The sequence below is a fragment of the Mesoplodon mirus genome, assembly GCF_964341445.2.
Source record: "Mesoplodon mirus genome assembly, chromosome: 9".
Taxonomy (NCBI): Eukaryota; Metazoa; Chordata; class Mammalia; order Artiodactyla; family Ziphiidae; genus Mesoplodon; species Mesoplodon mirus.
Genome location: NC_138985.1, coordinates 68,022,692 through 68,043,872, shown reverse-complemented (window position 1 = coordinate 68,043,872; position 21,181 = coordinate 68,022,692). Strand labels below are relative to the sequence as shown.

Here is a 21,181-nt window from a genome sequence, read left to right as displayed (position 1 = left end):
AAGATTTCTCAGACCCAAAGAGGAGAAATAACTTCAAATTTTGGAATATAGGAACAGAACTAATGTTAAGTCTTCAAATTAGATTAGAAATCCATAACTTTTTGAGTCAATATGTAGATCTTAACATTTGTTACTATGATACTTCTCACAGTCCCTTTATAATCTAATTTTCTCACATAATAACATTCTTCTGACTTTGGGAAGGAAATGAGGAAAGTAGAAGAATATGGACCACTGCACTCCTATAGCTTCTTTGACGACCACATCACAGGCCAGGTACGTCCAACACAAAAGCATCATCCATCAATAAGCAAACAGACATGCACACAAATAACTTCTCCCTGAATCTGATCTCTAAGCAGGACTCAGCAAGCTTTTCTATAAAAAGTCAGATAGTAAATATTTTCTTCATTGTATGCCTTAAGGTCTCTCACAACTACTCAACTCAGCCCTTTTAGCACAAAAACAGCTGTATACAGTATGTAAACAAATGACTATGCTGTGTTCCAATACAACTTTACTTAGGGACAGGATATCTGAATTTCATATAACTTTCACATGACATGAAATGTTATTCTACTTTTGATATTTTCCCATCATTTTAAAATGTAAAAACCATTTTTAGCTCCTGTGCTGTGCAAAATTAGGCAGTGGGCCAGATTTAAAGAGTGTGGGCCAGATTTAAAGAATCAGTTGGCGGGGAGCACCTTCAAGATGGCAGAGGAGTAAGACGTGGAGATCACCTTCCTCCCCACAAATACATCAAAAATACATCTACATGTGGAACAGCTCTTACAGAACACCTACTGAATGCTGGCAGAAGACCTCAGACCCCCCAAAATAACAGACGCCAGAGGGCAACCTACACGCAGAGGCGGGGCCAAATCCAAAGCTGAACCCCAGGAGCTGTGCGAACAAAGAAGAGAAAGGGAAATCTCTCCCAGCAGACTCAGGAGCAGCAGATTAAATCTCCACCATCAACTTGATGTACGCTGCATCTCTGGAATATCTGAATAGACAATGATTCATCCCAAAACTGAGGCAGTGGACTTTGGGAGCAACTGTAGAGTTGGGGTTTCCTTTCTGCATCTAATTTGTTTCTAGCTTTATGTTTATCTTAGTTTAGTATTTAGAACTTATTATCATTGGTAGATTTGCTTATTAATTTGGTTGCTCTCTTCCTTTATATATATATATATTTTTTCCCCTTTTTCTCTTTTTGTGAGTGTGTATCTGTATGCTTCTTTGTGTGTTTTGTTTGTATAGCTTTGCTTTTACCATTTGTCCTAGGGTTCTGTCTGTCCATTTTTTTTTTTTTGTATAGTTTTTAGTGCTTGTTATCATTGGTGGATTTGTTTATTGGTTTGGTTGCTCTCTTCCTTTTTTTAGTTACTTTTTTATTTTTTAATTTTAATAATTTATTTTTTATTTTAATAACTTTATTTTATTTTTCTTTCTTTCTTTTTTTTTTTTTTCTTTTCTCCCTTTTCTTCTGAGCCGTGTGGCTGACAGGGTCTTGGTGCTCTGGCCAGATGTCAGGCCTGAGCCTCTGAGGTGGGAGAGCTGAGTACAGGACATTGGTCCACCAGAGACCTCCCAGCCCCTCGTAATATCAATCGACGAGAGCTCTCCCAGAGATCTCTGTCTCAACGCTAAGACCCAGCTCCATTCAATGACCAACAAGCTCCAGTGCTAGACACCCCATGCCAAACAACTAGCAAGACAGGAACAAAACCCCACCCATTAGCAGAGAAGCTGCCTAAAATCATAATAAGTTCACAGACACCCCAAAACACACCACTGGACATGGTCCTGCCCACCAGAAAGACAAGATCCCACCTCATCCACCAGAACACAGGCACCAGTCCCCTCCACCAGGAAGCCTACACAACACACTGAACCAACCTTACTCACTGGGGGCAGACACCAAAACAATGGGAACTACGAACCTGCAGCCTGTGAAAAGGAGACCCCAAACACAGTAAGTTAAACAAAATGAGAAGATAGAGAAATACACAGAAGATGAAGGAGCAAGGTAAAAACCCACCAGAACAAACAAGTGAAGAGGAAATAAGCAGTCTACCTGAAACAGAATTCAGAGTAATGAGAGTAAAGGTGATCCAAAATCTTGGAAATAGAATGGAGAAAATACAAGAAACGTTTAACAAGGACCTCGAAGAACTAAAGAGCAAACAAACGATGAACAACATAATAAATGAAATTTTAAAACTTCTAGAAGGAATCAATGGCAGAATAACTGAGGCAGAAGAATGGATAAGTGACCTGGAAGATAAAATAGTGGAAATAACTGCCTCAAAGCAGAATAAAGAAAAAAGAATGAAAAGAATTGAGGACAGTCTCAGAGACCTCTGGGACAACATTAAATGCACCAACATTCGAATTATAAGGGTCCCAGAAGAAGAAGAGAAAAAGAAAGGGACTGAGAAAATATTTGAAGAGATTATAGTTGAAAACTTCTCTAATATGGGAAAGGAAATAGTCAATCAAGTCCAGGAAGCACACAGAGTCCCATACAGGATAAATCCAAGGAGAAACATACCAAGACACATATTAATCAAACTATTAAAAATTAAATACAAAGAAAAAATATTAAAAACAGCAAGGGAAAAGCAACAAATAACATACAAGGGAATCCCCATGAGGTTAACAGCTTATTAACTGTTATTTTTCAGCAGAAACTCTGCAGTCCAGAAGGGAGTGGCAGGATATATTTAAAGGGATGAAAGGGAAAAACCTAAAACCAAGATTACTCTACCCAGCAAGGATCTCATTCAGATTCGATGGAGAAATTAAAACCTTTACAGATAAGCAAAAGCTAAGAGAATTCAGCCCACCAAACCAGTTCTACAACAAATGTTAAAGAAACTTCTCTAGGCAAAAAACAGAAGGAAAAGACCTACAATAACAAACCCAAAACAATTAAAAAAATGATAATAGGAACATACATATCAATAATTACCTTAAATGTAAATGGATTAAACAATCCAACCAAAAGACATAGACTGGCTGAATGGATACAAAAACAAGACCCATATGTATGCTGTCTACAAGAGACCCACTTCAGACCTAGGGATACATACAGAATGAAAGTGAGGGGATGGAAGAAGATATTCCATGCAAATGGAAATCAAAAGAAAGCGGGAGTAGGAATTCTCATGTCAGACAAAATAGACTTTAAAATAAAGACTATTACAAGAGACAAAGAAGGACACTACATAATGATCAAGGGATCAATCCAGGAAGGTATAACAATTGTAATTATGCACCCAACATAGGAGCACCTCAATACATAAGGCAAATACTAACAGCCATAAAAGGGGAAATCGACAGTAACACAATAATAGTGGGGAACTTTAACCAATGGACAGATCAACCAAAATGAAAATAAATAAGGAAACACAAGCTTTAAATGATACATTAAACAAGATGGGCCTAACTGATATTTATAGGACATTCCATCCAAAAACAACAGAATACACTTTCTTCTCAAGTGCTCATGAAACATTCTCCAGGATCATATCTTGGGTCACAAATCAAGCCTTGGTAAATTTAAGAAAATTGAAATTGTATCAAGTATCTTTTCCAACCACAATGCTATAAGACTAGATATCAATTACAGGAAAAAAACTGTAAAGAATACAAACACATGGAGGCTAAACAATACATTACTAAATAACCAAGAGATCACTGAAGAAATCAAAGAGGAAATAAATGAAAATATGACAACCCAAAACCTATGGGATGCAGCAAAAGCAGTTCTAAGAGGGAAGTTTATACCAATACAATCCTACCTCAAGAAACAAGAAACATCTCAAACAGCCTAAACTTACACCTAAAGCAATTAGAGAAAGAAGAACAAAAAAACCCCAAAGTTAGCAGAAGGAAAGAAATCATAAAGATCAGATCAGAAATAAATGAAAAAGAAATGAGGGAAATGATAGCAAAGATCAATGAAACTAAAAGGTGGTTCTTTGAGAAGATAAACAAAATTGATAAACCATTTGCCAGACTCATCAAGAAAAAAAGGGAAAAGACTCAAATCAATAGAATTAGAAATGAAAAAGAAGTAACAAGTGACCCTACAGAAATACAAAGGATCATGAGAGATTACTACAAGCAACTATATGCCAATAAAATGGACAATCTGGAAGAAATGGACAAATTCTTAGAAAAGCACAACCTTCCGAGACTGAACCAGGAAGAAATAGAAAATATAAACAGACCAATCACAAGCACTGAAATTGAAACTTTGATTAAAAATCTTCCAACAAACAAAAGCCCAGGACCAGATGGCTTCACAGGCAAATTCTATCAGACATTTAAAGAAGAGCTAACACCTATCCTTCTCAAACTCTTCCAAAATATAGCAGAGGGAGGCACACTCCCAAACTCATTCTATGAGGCCACCATCACCCTGATACCAAAACGAGACAAAGATGTCACAAAGAAAGAAAACTACAGGCCAATAACACTGATGAACATAGATGCAAAAATCCTCAACAAAATACTAGCAAACAGAATCCAGCAGCACATTAAAAGGATCATACACCATGATCAAGTGGGGTTTATTCCAGGAATGCAAGGATTCTTCAATATATGCAAATCAATCAATGTGATATACCATATTAACAAATTGAAGGAGAAAAAACATATGATCATCTCAATAGATGCAGAAAAAGCTTTCGAAAAAATTCAACACCCATTTATGATAGAAACTCTCCAGAAAGTAGGCATAGAGGGAACTTACCTGAACATAATAAAGGCCATATATGACAAACCCACAGCCAACATCGTTCTCAATAGTGAAAAACTGAAATCATTTCCACTAAGATCAGAACAGGACAAGGTTGCCCACTCTCACCACTATTATTCAACATAGTTTTGAAACTTTTAGCCACAGCAATCAGAGAAGAAAAAGAAATAAAAGGAATCCAAATAGGAAAAGAAGTAAAACTGTCACTGTTTGTAGATGACATGATACTATACCTAGAGTATCCTAAAGATGCCACCAGAAAACTACGAGAGCTAATCAATGAATTTGGTAATGTAGCAGGATACAAAATTAATGCACAGAAATCTCTTGCATTCGTATACACTAATGATGAAAAATCTGAAAGAGAAACTAAGGAAACACTCCCATTTACCACTGCAACAAAAAGAATAAAATACCTAGGAATAAGCCTACCTAAGGAGACAAAAGACGTGTATGCAGAAAACTATGACACTGATAAAAGAAATTAAAGAGATAAAAACAGATGCAGGGGCTTCCCTGGTGGCGCAGTGGTTGAGAGTCCGCCTGCCGATGCAGGGGACACGGGTTCGTGCCCCGATCCCGGAAGATCCCACATGCCGCGGAGCGGCTGGGCCCGCGAGCCATGGCCGCGGAGCCTGTGTGTCCGGAGCCTGTGCTCCACAACGGGAGAGGCCACAGCAGTGAGAGGCCCGCGTACAGCAAAAAAAAAAAAAAAAAAAAAAAACAAAAAAACAGATGCAGAGATATACCATGTTCTTGGATTGGAAGAATCAACACTGTGAAAATGACTGTACTACCCAAAGCAATCTACAGATTCAATGCAATCCCTATCAAACTACCAACGGCATTTTTCACAGAACTAGAGCAAAAAAATTCACAATTTGTATGGAAACACAAAAGACCCCAAATAGCCAAAGAAATCTTGAGAAAGAAAATCGGAGTTGGAAGAATCAGGCTCCCTGACTTCAGACTATACTACAAAGCTACAGTAATCAAGAGAGTATGGTACTGGCACAAAAACAGAAATATAGATCAGTGGAACAGGATAGAAAGCCCAGAGATAAACCCATGCACATATGGTCCCCTTATCTTTGATAAAGGAGGTAAGAATATACAATGGAGAAAAGACAGCCTCTTCAGTAAGTGGTGCTGGGAAAACCAGACAGCTACATGTAAAACAATGAAATTAGAACACTCCCTAACACCATACACAAAAATAAACTCAAAATGGAGTAAAGACCTAAATATAAGGCCAGACACTATAAAACTCTTAGAGGAAAAGATAGGCAGAACACTCTATGACATAAATCACAGAAAGATCCTTCCTGATCCACCTCCTAGAGAAATGGAACTAAAACCAAAAATAAACAAATGGGACCTAATGGAACTTAAAAGCTTTTGAACAGCAAAGGAAACCGTAAACCATAAAATGAAAAGACAACCCTCAGAATGGGAGAAAATATTTTCAAACAAAGCAACTGACAAAGGATTAATCTCCAAAATATACAAGCAGCTCATGCAGCTCAATATCAAAAAGACAAACAACCCAATCCCCAAATGGGCAGAAAACCTAAATAGACATTTCTCCAAAGAAGATATACAGATTGCCAACAAACACATGAAAGGATGCTTAACATCACTAATCATTAGAGAAATGCAAATCAAAACTACAATGAGGTATCACCTCACACCAGTCAGAATGAGCATCATCAAAAAGTCTATAAACAATAAATGCTGGAGAGGGTGGGGAGAAAAGGGAACCCTCTTGCACTGCTGGTGGGAATGTAAATTGATACAGCCACTATGGAGAACGGTATGGAGATTCCTTAAAAAACTAAAAACAGAACTACCATATGACCCAGCAATCCCACTACTGGGCATATACCCTGAGAAAACCATCATTCAAAGAGACATGTACCACAATGTTCATTGCAGCTCTGTTTACAATAGCCAGGACATGGAAGAAACCTGAGTGTCCATTGACAGATGAATGGATAAAGAAGATGTGGCACATATATACAATGGAATATTACTCAGCCATAAAAAGAAATGAAATTGAGTTATTTGTAGTGAGGTGGATGGACTTAGAGTCTGTCATACAGAGTGAAGTAAGTCAGAAAGAGAAAGACAAATACTGTATGCTAACACATATATACGGAATTGAAGAAAAAGAAAAAAATGTCATGAAGAACTTAGGGGTAAGACAGGAATAAAGACACAGACCTACTAGAGAATGAACTTGAGGATATAGGGAGGGGGAAGAGTAAGCTGTGACAAAGTGAGAGAGTGGCTTGGACATATATACAGTACCAAATGTAAAATAGATAGCTAGTGGGAAGCAGCTGCATAGCACAGGGAGATCAGATCAGTGCTTTGTGACCACCTAGAGGGGTGGGATAGGGAGGGTGGGAGGGAAGGAGATGCAAGAGGGAAGAGATATGGGGATATATGTATATGTATAGCTGATTCACTTTGTTATACAGCAGAAACTAACACACCATTGTAAAGCAATTATACTCCAATAAAGATGTTAAAAAAAAAAAAAGAATCAGTTGGCAATCAACTTGGTCGCAGTTTCTTCAAAATTGTTTTTTCTTGTACACAGACAATTATCATCATATCCTGAGGGGCACAATGTACTAAGTACTGTATAATGCAGTTACCCCTTGGAAATGTATCTTCTGCAGAGATGATATTCTAGTTGGCAAGCTTACATTGGCTTCATAAAATATTTACTAGGGGACTCAAAGTTCTCTCCTGATTTGCATTCTTATCTGATTGATGATGGTGGTGTATAATCACTGCGAAATGTAAGAGTTGTATTTAAATAATGATAGAAGCAACCATGTGCCAGCCCTGTACAATATTAATGATTCTCAGCTGGTCAGAGTAAACTATTGATAAGTACCAGTTCAATTCGTCAAAATCTTTAGTCAAATGTAAACAGCCTCCACTTGTTAAAAAAAAGGGGGGGCAGTTTGACAGACTATATGTTAATATCCGATAATCATTGAATACATTTCCTGTGTCCTGATTCAGTAACCACTGAGCCCACTTGCCTCCTCTTTCATGAGCAACATGTACCACACAGAAGCTACTGACCTGCATCAGGATTATCCTGAAAAAGTTAAGCTTCCTGAATCCCTGGGAATGATTAGATGCTTCATATTGTGTTTATTACTAAACAGAAAAGTGAACAGATACTCCTCATCTCCAATTTTTAGAAATGATTTCACTGTTTTTATAAAAATGCTCATTATAAAAAATTTAAGCAACTCTTAAAAGTACAATGAAGTCAGCAACCAATGAACCAAACGCATTTTTTGTTTGGTGGGTGAACAGTATTCCAGACAGCTCTCTCTGTGCATATGTAGAGATGGAAGAACAAGTATAATAATTTTATAACAATGGGATCATAATAGCACGTGGTTTAAAAAAACTCTTATTTGAATAGAACATAAACAAAAGAAGTGAACATTGGATGAATTGCTGGACTTCAGATACACGTTTCTTTACTCCAAGAACAGTTTCTAAGTGACATCTCCAAACTTAAAAGTGAAGAAAATTATGAAAAAATATATTGAGATAATTATTTTTTAATTGACATAGCAAATACTATTGACGGATTTTCTAGACTATTCTTTATAATTTCATTATTATAAAAATATACAGCTGCATAGTAAAAAAAAAAAAAAAAAACCTACTACAAGAATATGTGGTGAGAAAGTAAAAACTACCTGCCTACCTTCTTCTTTCTAAGCCCCATTCCTCAGATATAACCAAGTATCCACAGACATATCCTTAACGTTTATCAGAATACGTTTGTGCAAGAGCCCTTCTTATGATATATTGTTTTGTATCTTGCTTTTTTTTCACTTCAAAAACTTTTTTTTTTTTTTTTTTTTGCGGTACGCGGGCCTCTCACTGTTGTGGCCTCTCCCGTTGTGAAGCAACAGGTTCTGGACGCGCAGTCTCAGCGGCCATGGCTCACGGGCCCAGCCGCTCCGCGGCATGTGGGATCTTCCCGGACCGGGGCACGAACCCGTATCCCCTGCATCGGCAGGCGGACTCTCAACCACTGCGCCACCAGGGAAGCCCAACAATACATATCTTTGACACCTTGCCATATCAGTAAAAATAGCTAATAATAACTGCTGGCATCAATTGAGCACTCACTATGTGCCACTCCTCGTTCTGTGTTTCACAAATATTAACTCACCTAATCCTCAGAACAACCCTGCAAGGCACAAAGAGAGACTAAGCCACGTGCCCAAGCTCTCGCCGCTGGAGAGTGGTGAAGGTGAGTTACCTCCACAGCCTGTTCTCTACGCCAGCAGAGAAGGGGCTGAAAGGCTTGCCATGCACACTTTGCCAAAACAGGAATAAACTGTGTTATACCACCTCCCCATCATCAAAAGAAAAGGCAGAAAGAAGAGGAGGGCCCAGAAAACAATGACAAGATGCCATTGCTGCACAGTCCAGCACACAAGTGGAGACCCAGATACACTCGTTCCAAAACTTGATAGAGGGAAGGGTGGGTGGTGAGAATTTCCAGGCAGCTCAACTGCAGCAAAGGACCATCCAGAGCTTAGCACGATCACCTCTCGTTACATTTATGAAGAATGGGTACTTATATTTCCCCCCCAAACACAGATCTGATAAGGTCCAGGTATCTGTTCTCCCTAGCCCTACTTCCTAACCTTCAGATATATTACCATTCTAGGTCTTTCCAATGTTCAGAGGATGAAGGTCAAGCCCTTAATATAGTATATGCATAGCCACTGAGGAGTGTGGCCCGGCCTTCCCACCAATGCTTTGCATTTGATCATCTTCTTGCCTGGGATGATCTTTCCTTTTCCTCAGACATTCTAGAGCTCTCAGCCGCAGGATCCTCCTTAGTAAAATTCTCCCTGGTCTCCTGGTCTAAATCAATTCCTGTTGTTACATGGACCCAGTAGAACCATATTCCTCTTTTTAAAATTCAGTTTGTAGTTACGATTTTTAGTATGATCATTCGGTTAATTCCCACCAACCATGCCAGATTATAAGCTTCATGACAGCAGGAACCATGTTGGATTTTGCTCAGTACTAAATTCAAAGCTTTAGCACGGAGCCTGGTACATATTGGGCACTGAATTCATATTTCTGGAATGAATGAATGAATGAAACTTTCTGAGGTTTAGGATGCGAATGTAGCATTTTCATCTTGGATCACTGCAGGTGGTATTCATATGAAAGGACAATTTTATCAGACAACCAACATTAGCAGAATGACTTCAGAAGTCATACAGGCAGGTGGGCTATAAAAATACTGTCAAAAGAGATCCCCGCTCCACGCCCTGCTTGCCCTCTAAAAATGATAACAGAAGGGACTTCCCTGGTGGTCCAGTGGTAAAGAATCTGCCTTACAATGCAGGGGATGCAGGTTCGATTCCTAGTCGGCAAACTAGGATCCCACGTGTGGTGGGGCAACTAAGCCCGCATGTCACAACTACTGAGCTTGCGCGCCTCAACTAGAGCCCACGAGCTGCAAACTACAGAGCCCACGTGCTCTGGAGCCTGAGCACAGCAACTAGAGAAGAGAAAACCTGCACGCCACAACTAGAAAGAAGCCCACGCACCGCAACGAGGAGCCCACACGCCGCAACAAAAGGCATGCCTCAACGAAGATCCCACGTGCTGCAACTAAGACACTACACACGCAAAAATAAATAAATAAACAAATAATAAAAATCTAAAAAAAATGGTAACAGAAAAAAAGAAAACACAAATAAACAAAAAGAATGCGCGTTAACTTCATCTTGATACATTTTCCCTGAAAGAGTAGCATGGAAAATTGAAAAGCTGTTTAGCGGTGGGTCACTATGTTATCCCTTCAATGCTACAAACAACTTTTCCACCTTCATTTAGGAGCAAATGGAGCCTGACAAATAAATACTATGCACCAGATCTTCATCTCTCAAATAATTAGCTTGTACTGTTAAGGGAAATTACTTGATTGCCTCAAGTCTATTCTTCCAGGTTTCATGCCAAGGCAATAATACTAATAAGCCTTATAACATTCCATTTAACTGTTCGTTCAACAAATATTTATTGGGCACTAATGTTGGGCACATTATTATTTGCCCACTACCCGAAGGAAATGGGAGACACATAAAACCAAAGCCTTTTTGAAGTACTGGAAAGAAAACACACACACCCGAGTGTGGAAATGAAGACTTTGAAGCACACCTTAGAGAATCTCAGGCTTGTGGGTTGAGTCCACCCCCAAAGCACCAACCTACATCATCTTTGAAAGGAAGGCAGTGAAGACAAATGATTATCGAGCTGCTGTGCATACGCCACATTTAATATTCTCCATGTCATTTCTAAACAGTTTGGGGCACTTCTAAAAGTCCTAAAGAGACTGCTGCTTCCCTGTATCCTGGTGCCAACAAGAGTCATCGCCCTATAAATCATTAAAGCATACCAAATAAAGATATTTGTACCCCACTCTCTTAGGGATGATAAATGACCAGCAAATGAGTCCAAGCTGTATTTTGCAGAATGATTTTTCTTTTTGAAGCCGAACTGTGTCTTATTTTAAATAACATTCTACCCAATGCCAAGAAAAGGCAAGGGAGAGAGAGGGAAATTAATGGGCAAATAAACATATTTTTCAGCTACAAAAACCAGGGCTGTTACTGAGGTGCGACTGCAAGAAAGAAAAAATGATCCTGTTTACTTTCTCTCATCCTCTACCACATCCATTTATTTGAGAGAGCAAATCAGGAGAGACAGCGAGAAGCCTGACACAGCTGGTTTCAGTCAATAGGGGTCATTTTCATTCGGTCTGTGTATTTTATCAGCTCCTTGTTCACTGTTCCCAATGGGAGGATGGGCCTGCTGCCCAGGATCTGAGTTCTGGTAAGAAACCAGCTACCTACCTCATCCCATACCATGCACGACCGCTGCCATGGTGGCCCCGTCCCAGCACCTCTTTACTCTACAGCTTAGCACAGTTTTGCATCACAGCCTGTCCTGTGAGGCCCAGGTACATGCAAACGTCATTACCTCCGTGTGGGTGCACGCATGTGGCCTGCGTGAGAACACACACACGACACACCCACCCACACTCACCCCAGGCAATTTATCTCCCATTAACAACTCACTCTTGTCCGTTAGAAACATTTGTGGAACTGTAAAAACACTTCTTCTCCATTTTCAGCTCGGCCGATTGCTTATGCTTTACAGACTCTGAAAGCCAAACCGAATTAAACAAATATTTGAAATTCAGTTGGATGGGGGGTGGGCATGGTTGAAGCATTCTTTCTAGAAAGGTTTTAATTAAAAACGGCTCTTGGGTTTTGTTCCAGAAAAGAACGTGATAACCTCAAAATGTAGTGTTGCTGATTGACCACAAGTAAGAGACTATCTATATGAAAATAAGATAAAATCCATCTTAATATTTCCTTTTGAACACGAAACAATCGCCATCAGTGGCCACCCCAAGGTATTTCTGTAAATGTAATTTCTTCTTTCTTTCTCCTTCCCAACACAGTTGATCAGCTGAGGTGGTAACACAGGCTCCTGAATGGTCCAAATGGTCAATGGTGTGACACCTCCAGAAGCCTTCACTGGAGGAGTGCTTGCAATATCGATGATTACTGACTTGCTCTAGGTATCAAGGATTTCTGAAATTAAGTCTCTGAATTCACGAAAAATAACTGATATTTATCCACTGAATTTTATGACACTATGTCGCCAGTTGGATCCCAAAATGCTTCCTAAAGTTGGGGAGAGGTAGGGATGAGAGGGTGCCATGGGATAGTTACACAAACTTTGAACTTCACTTAGCCAAGGCAGAAATAGCTTTAATGCCCAGATTCACATTTTGGCTTCAGGATGTCTGTTGAAAATGATCATATAACTCTGATAGCAGAGTGGATCTTAAAATCCACCTTTATTTCAGAATCATTGGTAAGAAAATTAATTAAAATCACGCCCGGCTTAATCACTTGGAATAAAGTATGCTCCTTTCAAAACTTGTATAATGTAACTCAGCTCCGATGGTTTCACAGTTTAAGTATTCTTCTGCTTTAGATTTTGGTTTGGTAGTAAAATTTCAAATAAGGCTACCAGGTTGGCAGAAGAGATTACCAGGGAAAGGGGAGGATCCTATAGGGTCTGGGAGGAAAACTATTCATACTCTTTGTCATGTTGTCATTAAAAAGTAGTAACTCTGAAGATATTAGAAATGATGTGATTATTAAAAAACACAAAGGAATTGTATTATACATCAATACTCTAGTCCACTGGAAAATGATGCAAGGAAATCTCACAAATAAGGATGGTACCTCAGAAAAGTGGAACTTCAGCAATTCTAAAGTAGGCAAGGAAAAGAATTCAGTGTTTGATTTCATTCTCTCATTGTCCACTTGCGGGTATAACTTCTAAAGTAAGGTAAAGCAGACCTAAGCGCTAGGTGACATGTTAAACTTCGGTGGTTAAAAAGCCAAACAAACCCCAGAGACAAATCTTAAGCAATTTCCCTGCCACCCTTTTTATATTAATGTCTAAATCGTATAGTAATTACAGTTCTGCAAGAGTGAGCCTTCAATTTATTCTTAAGTGAAGAAATTAATGAACACACATTTATAGAATTGTTCTATTTCAGATACTGCTTCCCTGCATCTCTGACTCAGGGGCTGTCATTTATAATTCAGCAGGCTGGTGAGCATTTTAAGAGGCTGTGCATTTTAGTGAATTTCAGAACCAACTGCTGTTCTGAGAGCAGGAGCTAGTCTTCATTCTACTGTAAGACAGCTTTAACTAAGTCCTTAGACTCTACATGTCCTAATCTACCTAACTAATGAGGGCAGGATCCTGAGCTCCCTATTCCATTAGAGAGAGGGTCTGAGTTGATGCCTGCTAAGGGATAGGAATCTGTTGGAGAAGTGAGTTGTATGAATGTCTAAAATAAAGAAAGAAATGTCATTGTTTCAGAGAACTTCAGAAGAAGAACGAAAGACTTGGAGTGAGAAATCTAGGTTTAAAAGCCTGGCTCTGCCACCTTGGCTGGTCACCTTGAGCTTCAAATTCCTCCTCTATGACATGGGGATACATAATGGAATAAGAAACTGTATAAGCCATAAGGATATACTGAATAATTAGTCGGACTGAGTGGAGTTGTTTTGTTGGCAGAGTTTTAATACCAGCTTTTGATGAAAAATAAGAAAAGGAGATATTAACCTCTTTTTCTTAGCATTAAAATATATTTGTTTTACTTTAGATTTTTAAAATTCAAAATAAAGCACAATGGAATATTACTCATCCATAAAAGGGAATGAAGTTCTGATACCTGCGGAAACATAGATGAATCTCAAAAAACATTATCAAATGGAAAAAGCCAGACAGAATGGGTCACATAGTGTATGAATCCATTTACACAAAATGTCTAGAATAGGTAAATGCACAGAAACAGAAAACAGACTAGTGGTTGCCAGGGGCTGGGGGGAGGGGAGAATGGGGAGTAACTGCTTAATGGGTACAGGGTTTCCTTTGGGGGTGATGCAAATATTTTGGAACTAGATAAAGGTGATGGTTGCACAACATTTTGAATGTACTAAATGCCACTGAAAGGTACAATTTATAATGGATAATTTTATGTTATATGAATTTTGTCAATTAAAAAATATTTTAAAAATAAAGCACATAAAGCAAAATAAGAATCTCTTAACTTTTAATAGGGTGCTAATAGAAACTCTTGACTTCATCTGAGAATGACTAATATTCATTACGATGCCACCTTAAGTGAAACACTGTATTGTGAACAATAAAAGCCAAAAAGATACTTTGCCCTAGAATGGATAAGGTCCAAGCCAGGTTTTCGGTATGTCTCAGGGAATTTGACTCCTCTGCAAGACATTGGCACCCTCTTTTTTCTACAATTCTATCATCTCCTAGCTGGCTTAGAACTAAAGAGAAAATGCAGAAGCCACATCCATCAACTGTGTGTGATACAAAGCTAGTAGAGAGTATTAAATACACTGGATGATGAACCAGTATCCAAAAAGATCTTGGCAGACTAGCATCAAGGAATCCAATATGAGAAATTTAATGGGGAACACTGTAACCTCTTATGCTTGGTTAACAAAAACAAAAAGAAAACCCAAAAAACACCAGTACTGTACAATGGAAGCTCAGGGGAGACGTAGCTTGGCAGTTACATATGTAACAGAGGATGCAGGGATTTTGTATGACTTTGTAAAGCACCCCTATGTGACGCACATGTCAAAACAACTAATGTGACTTTTCAGCTGCATCAACAAAACTAGATTAGAGAACTTAATGCAAGAGGGTGAGAGTCCTGTTCACCTCTGCACAGGCCAGGATGTGTGCCATACAAGCCCGTGTCCCCATATCCCTGCCCCCCACAAAATCTCACGTCCTGCCTAATAGATGTTGGATTGTCTCTAGGGGAGTATCCCAATTCTCAGTTGACGTTCCATACATGCTGGTACCACTTTCCCTCTCTAATGACACTGTGATGAATATCCTTGTATTTGCACAGCTTAGCATATTTGCCTTGTTATTTTTAAAATGTGTTCATTATTTAAAAAAAAAAAACAAAACCTGACAACTTGATCCATCCAGTTGGGTTCAGTTTCTGGGCAGAGGTGATGATGATGGTGAATGGTAGTAGTAGTACGTGCGTGCGTGCGTGCGTGCGTGTGTGTGTGATGTGTGGTGTGTACGGAATGGGAGCTGGGTGTCTGTTAAGGGAGATGTAAAAGGAAAAGATGGGGGTGGTGCAACTGTTAAGTATCGGCTTCAGTTAACGAGCCTTTTCTTGGATTTTATTTTCCTATTCTGTCAATATACCCATACCCAGGTGAGATACTGCCATCTTACAGTTTTAGGGTTCCCTGCTCCTTTCAGATTACTGAGCTCCTTAAGCACTACGGAATGACCTTGGATACTAACTTGGCCCTAGCAGGTATTATATGCTCCTGGCTGGTTTCCCTGGCAATTTTAAAGGTGCTGAATACACAGTGGCCTTAGAATAAATATTTGTTGATTGCCTGCCTGCCTGCCTGCTGCCTGCAAGTCTCCAGGAGTGGTGCCTAGCCATGGAATTTTTTTAAAGCGTTGGCCTACAATTTTCTCCACGGAAAGAATGCCTTCTGGTGGTGGTTGCAGGGAGAATAATGGCCTCTGTCTTGCTAGTGCACACTACACACACCCCAAAACCCAGCACCTGCAAGCCTGGGTAATTTTAGGTAAGGGTTTATTTCTAGCTTTTATAGAAGAAAGTTCTATTGGAAAAAAAGTAATCCTTTGTTATTTTATTTTGGACGAGCTTTTAATCAGAAACACAGGCAGTAACATATGTTAGAAAAAGACATATGAAACATAGAATTTTGCATTTATAACTCACTATGGAAAATCCATGTTAATGCAACACTAAGTTTGGGGTTTTAATTGCACAGAAGTCATGAAATTCAGATTCAAGTTCCCACAGCAAACTTGACACAATATGTGCATCCCAGGGCCCTTCCTGAGTGGGGTGACCTCATTATTGGGCAAAAAAGTGATGCAATGAATAGTGATGGATAGGATTTCTCCTCACTGCTACACTTCCCATCATCCCAAGAAAGATGGACAGTGGGCAACATTAACTATACCAATTGCTCCCTTTTTAATGCACAGCAGTCCTTGGGTGTGTGCTTGATGACCATCATGAAGAGCCGCTGCACTGCAGCGTCGGAGGCGGGAGGTCCATGACTTGGCAGTGTGCTGCTTGGGTGGCGCAGCCAGGCACCCCATCACCAGTCCTCCATCAGATCCTTACCCACACCCTTCCTAGAGCAGCTGTATTCAGTGGGCACTGCCCTCCCACCCCCACTCCATCCCCAGAGGACACCTCTCAGTAACTCAGATGCTCAAACTTCTGCATCTGAATGTCTGACTAAAAGGACCTTCCCGGACACACCTCTGCCTGGTGTTGGCAAGGCTTCTCCAGGACGGCTGTTCCATATTGTCGTCTTCTAGCTTTATTCCACTTGTTGGGAAATGGCAAGATGTGTGCCATTCCTTGTGGAGTCATGTGTTGTCTGGCCAAGGGGGCCTCAAGCTTATTATAGGTAAAGTCTCCATGTGTTTCTCTTAAACTATGGGTAGTAGATTGTATGGAAGTATAAGTTGTTCTGCCCCTCGGTATCGATATCCACACCTCACAAACATGTGGCGTATGTCCAGTTCTGTTTTTCTTCTTGGTAAATGGTATGGTACGTTCTGTTCTCCACACTCTCCTTTGCCTCTGATCTGATCCCTGCTTGGGTCCCCCCAAGCATGTCAACAAAGATATGGGCGAAGACTGGGGATGGGGGTGGGGAAGAGAAAGAGTGTGTAATAGACTCTGATCATTAAGTGCTGCTTAAGTTTTTTTGGGGGGTGCTTTGTAAGTGTTCGTGGTCCAAAGCCACTGGACCAATAGCCAAATCAACTTGCTGTGATGGCTCTACCATCCTCCTAAAAAAGAGTTCCCGGTCTGCCTGTGAGTGGTCTGGACTGTATGGTGCTCAACGCAGCAGCTCGCAGACAACAGAGACAGCACATCCACCAATAGCCCCTGGGCTCTGAGCACATTGAGAATCAGTAATGCCATTTGTCAATGGCCTGTTCTCACCGAGCAGGAAGGACCAGGAGAAACCTGGGAGAGACTCGGGATGAAGGAGCACCATCATTAATAAAAGCTTCTATCACAGCACAATCTTTGGGTTTTTAGGCAAAACACAGCAGGGAGAATAAAGCTGTGCATGGGGAAACAAACAAAACCCAAAAGATGTTTTTTGTTGTTGTTGATGTTTACATTTAAGGCAAAAAAAAATTTTTATAATGCATATCTACATTTAAGGCATTTCCAAGAGAAGCCATTTATAATGTATGAAGAGTCTGGTTGTTTGTGTGTTTATAAAAAGTTATGCTTAAGGAGAACTTTTGAATTAGGCCCAAGAAGATGATAGTGCAGAGTACTTCCAGCCAAAAAATGAGGAACAACTTTTTTTTCTGAGCTGATGTGTATCCAAATCATGTGGATTCTCACACGCAGTTTAAAAATTCCATTAATATTTAGCTGTTGAAGAATAAGTTTTCTGTACTCTTTTCTAACTGGAGAGCTTTTCTTGTTTCAGGAGGTATGACTAGCAGAATACATTAAGTATTTGGCACATTTTTAAGAGTGAAATTACAGTCTCTTGCTAAGCTATCTTTTTACCTCTTCATTTCTATTGTCTCCATGGTGTACAATTCAATAAACCAGAGATCTAACTCTACTGTTTCACTGCCTACAACCTAAGTAATGGGGGTGGTGGAGTGGGGAATGTGGAACCACCTCTTTAAATCATATTGTCACAACTGAGTACAGTTCTAAAAACGCCAAATAGAAAGTTTTCTGGTTGATTTATTCATTGAAAATGGCCTAAGAATTTATCTTCTAACAAGCTCAAGGTATCATTTTCATGAACTGTCTTCTCTTCCAGCTTAAGCAATTTCTCTTCTGACTCCAAATTTCTCCTAAGCAACTACTCACCAGGGACTGACAATAATAGTAGCTTGTCCTAAATCACTGCCTTCCTTCTAGAGCGAGCAAAGTTCTTTGCGGATATTAAACCTTCGAAGTAGGTGATGAAGATCATCCCCCATGATATGAAGATGTAGGAAATTCCTCTGAAGAAATAAATGTTAAGTCACCTGCTCGAGAGCCAGTGTAGACAAGGGATTGGAACCTGACGTTCTTTGTGGTGCAGCCTGACAGTTTGCCTAGTTAGAAGAAGATGGTAGATAATATAAAAAGCATGTGGAAAAGGCAAAAAGGAAGAAAGAGGCAAAAGGCCAGAGGGAAGGGAAAAAGATACAGAGGAGGAAAGGAAGTCAGCTCAACTGGAGGTGGAAAACATGCTCTACCCAAGGGCTCTGATATTTGTATTTATTCATATACAATGATAAGGCAGAATCACTGTAAAAGAGAAGTGGATACAAGATTGAGTCAAAGGACTCCAAACTCAAACAAGCTCAATTCCCTTTTTTAGAGAATTTCCCACTCCACCCTAGTTTCCAGATAAATTAATCACCAAAGGGTGTTTATCAAGTGATTTCTTCCTTTCACCAAATGCCAGTTATAGAGAGTCTGGATTTGGTGTGGCAGCTAAGGAAAGAACTGTATCTTGTGGGGTTGTTTTTTATATGAATAACATTATATATAGACATCTTCCCACTTCTGTAAGGTTTTCAAAGCATGCGTGGTTAACCGGAGGCTAACAAAATGGTTAACCAAACGTGTCACTGCTAAGCCCAGTGGAAATAGTGATGGCAGCTCTAGCGATGGGGAGTTGTTCTTTCGTTTCTGTGACACATTCCACCCAGCATCCAGCCTGACTTTCAGAATGGCATCACGCTTTGAAGAGCATATTGGAGGCTGCAGACTTCATGTGGGGCAAGCCCAGCTGACCAGGGGAAGGGCCATCTGCATTTACAGACTACTGCTCCTGCAAGAGTGGACTTAATTCTACACACTCTTTATGTGTGCAGAGAGATAAGCCCTCCAAAAGGACTCTCTTCAGTCCACTGCCCTTTGCTTAGTTTTGATCTCAGGTAAAATTCGACCTGAGGGCGTCTACCCGCCCTCGCCCGGACTCCATGGTTCCTACGTGTGAAGACAGACTGCCTGTATAAGGCATGTACAGGCGTGGGAGCGCCTCTTTCCCTTCGGCGTGCCTTTGAAGATCCTGGTGTCACCGTGGGCCGCCGCCCCGCTCGCTGTTACCGGTATTGTAAGAACAAGCCATACCCAAAGTCTCGCTTCTGCCGAGGTGCCCCTGATGCTAAGATCTGCATCTTTGACCTGGGGCGGAAGAAGGCAAAGGTGGATGAGTTCCCACTCTGTGGCTGCATGGTGTGTCGGATGGGTATGAGCAGCTCTCCTCTGAAGCCCTGGAGGCTGCCTGTATTTGTGCCAACAAGTACATGGTGAAAAGCTGTGGCAAAGATGGTTTTCACATCCGAGTGCAGCGCCACCTCTTCCACTGTCGTCCGCATCAACAAGATGTTGTCCTGTGATGGAGCTGATAGGCTGCGGGGCCTTTGGGAAGCCCCAGAGCACAGTGGCCAGGATCCACATTGGCCAAGTCATAATGTCCATCCGCACCAAGCTGCAGAACAAGGAGCATGTGACTGAGGCCCTCCGCAGGGCCAAGTTCAAGTTCCCTGGACGCCAGAAGATCCACATATCCAAGAAGTGGGGATTTACTAAGTTTAACTCTGACGAATTTGAAAACATGGTGGCAGAAAAGCGGCTTATCCCGGATGGCTATGGGGTCAAATACAGCCCTAATTGTGGCCCTCTGGACAAACGGCGGGCCCTGCACTAATGAAAACCTTGTTGCTGTTCCCTCTTTACGCATGCCCACCAACAAATCCTACTTTCTTGTCAAAAAAACAAAAAGAATCCTTGCTGGAAATAGGAGGGATATGTACTAAAAACTCAATTTTTAAACAAACAAAGAAATAAATATTATACTATTTTGCAACCAACCCCAACTATTTTCCCAGGGGTGAGGGTGGGGAATCTTTAAATCAGATTCCAACAAGAAAAAATACATCTAAGTTACTCAATCTGGCTACACAGTATTGCCTCCCTTGGTGTTCTTGGAAGACTGGGGAAATATATACAGGGAAAATGAATGGAAAGAAGCATATACTCATTCTTCTAAGTCTTTCTTTTATCATCCCAGGTTTAAAATTTTTAAACTAGTCTCCATTTTTCACTTAAAGATAGAGTGTGTATCACAGGATAAAAATCAGGGACTCTAGGAGTGTGTATTCAAGATTCATGCTGAGCACATTGGTACTTAATACTATATTAATCTACCTTCTGAAATAACAGTTACACTTCTTTCTGAATCCTAATTTTGCACACTCTTCGTGTGCAGAGATGGTAAGCCCTCCGAAAGCACTCTCTCCTGCTCTTTGCTTAGTTTTGATCTCAGATAAAATTCAGATCTCGGTAACATCAGTTGTCAATTAAGTCTATTATCAAAAGGACACCACAGGGCTTCCCTGGTGGCGCAGTGGTTGGGAGTCCGCCTGCCGATGCAGGGGACACGGGTTCGTGCCCCGGTCTGGGAAGATGCCACATGCCGCAGAGCGGCTGGGCCTGTGAGCCATGGCTGCTGAGCCTGTGCGTCCGGAGCCTGTGCTCCGCAACGGGAGAGGCCACAGCAGTGAGAGGCCCGCGTACCGCAGGAAAAAAAGGACACCACAGAAGAGAATTTCTCACCCAGGGCTAATTAAGTAATGTTTCCCCAAAGCACTTGCCATTCAAATTTTAAAACAGACACCCACAGTGAAGTGTGGAGATGGGGCTGG

General features: G+C 40.5%; 1 protein-coding gene and 1 pseudogene across 6 annotated transcripts in view; one reads left to right on the top strand and one right to left on the bottom strand.

The window, feature by feature from the left end:
• Positions 1-21,181, bottom strand: part of CREB5 (cAMP responsive element binding protein 5) — a 416,145-nt gene that overhangs the window by 20,862 nt on the left and 374,102 nt on the right. The window lies entirely within an intron of this gene.
• Positions 208-20,184, top strand: LOC309810757 (large ribosomal subunit protein uL16-like; annotated as a pseudogene). The gene is made up of 3 exons: positions 208-276; positions 9,005-9,074; positions 19,426-20,184. The product of its transcript is annotated as a large ribosomal subunit protein uL16-like (transcript).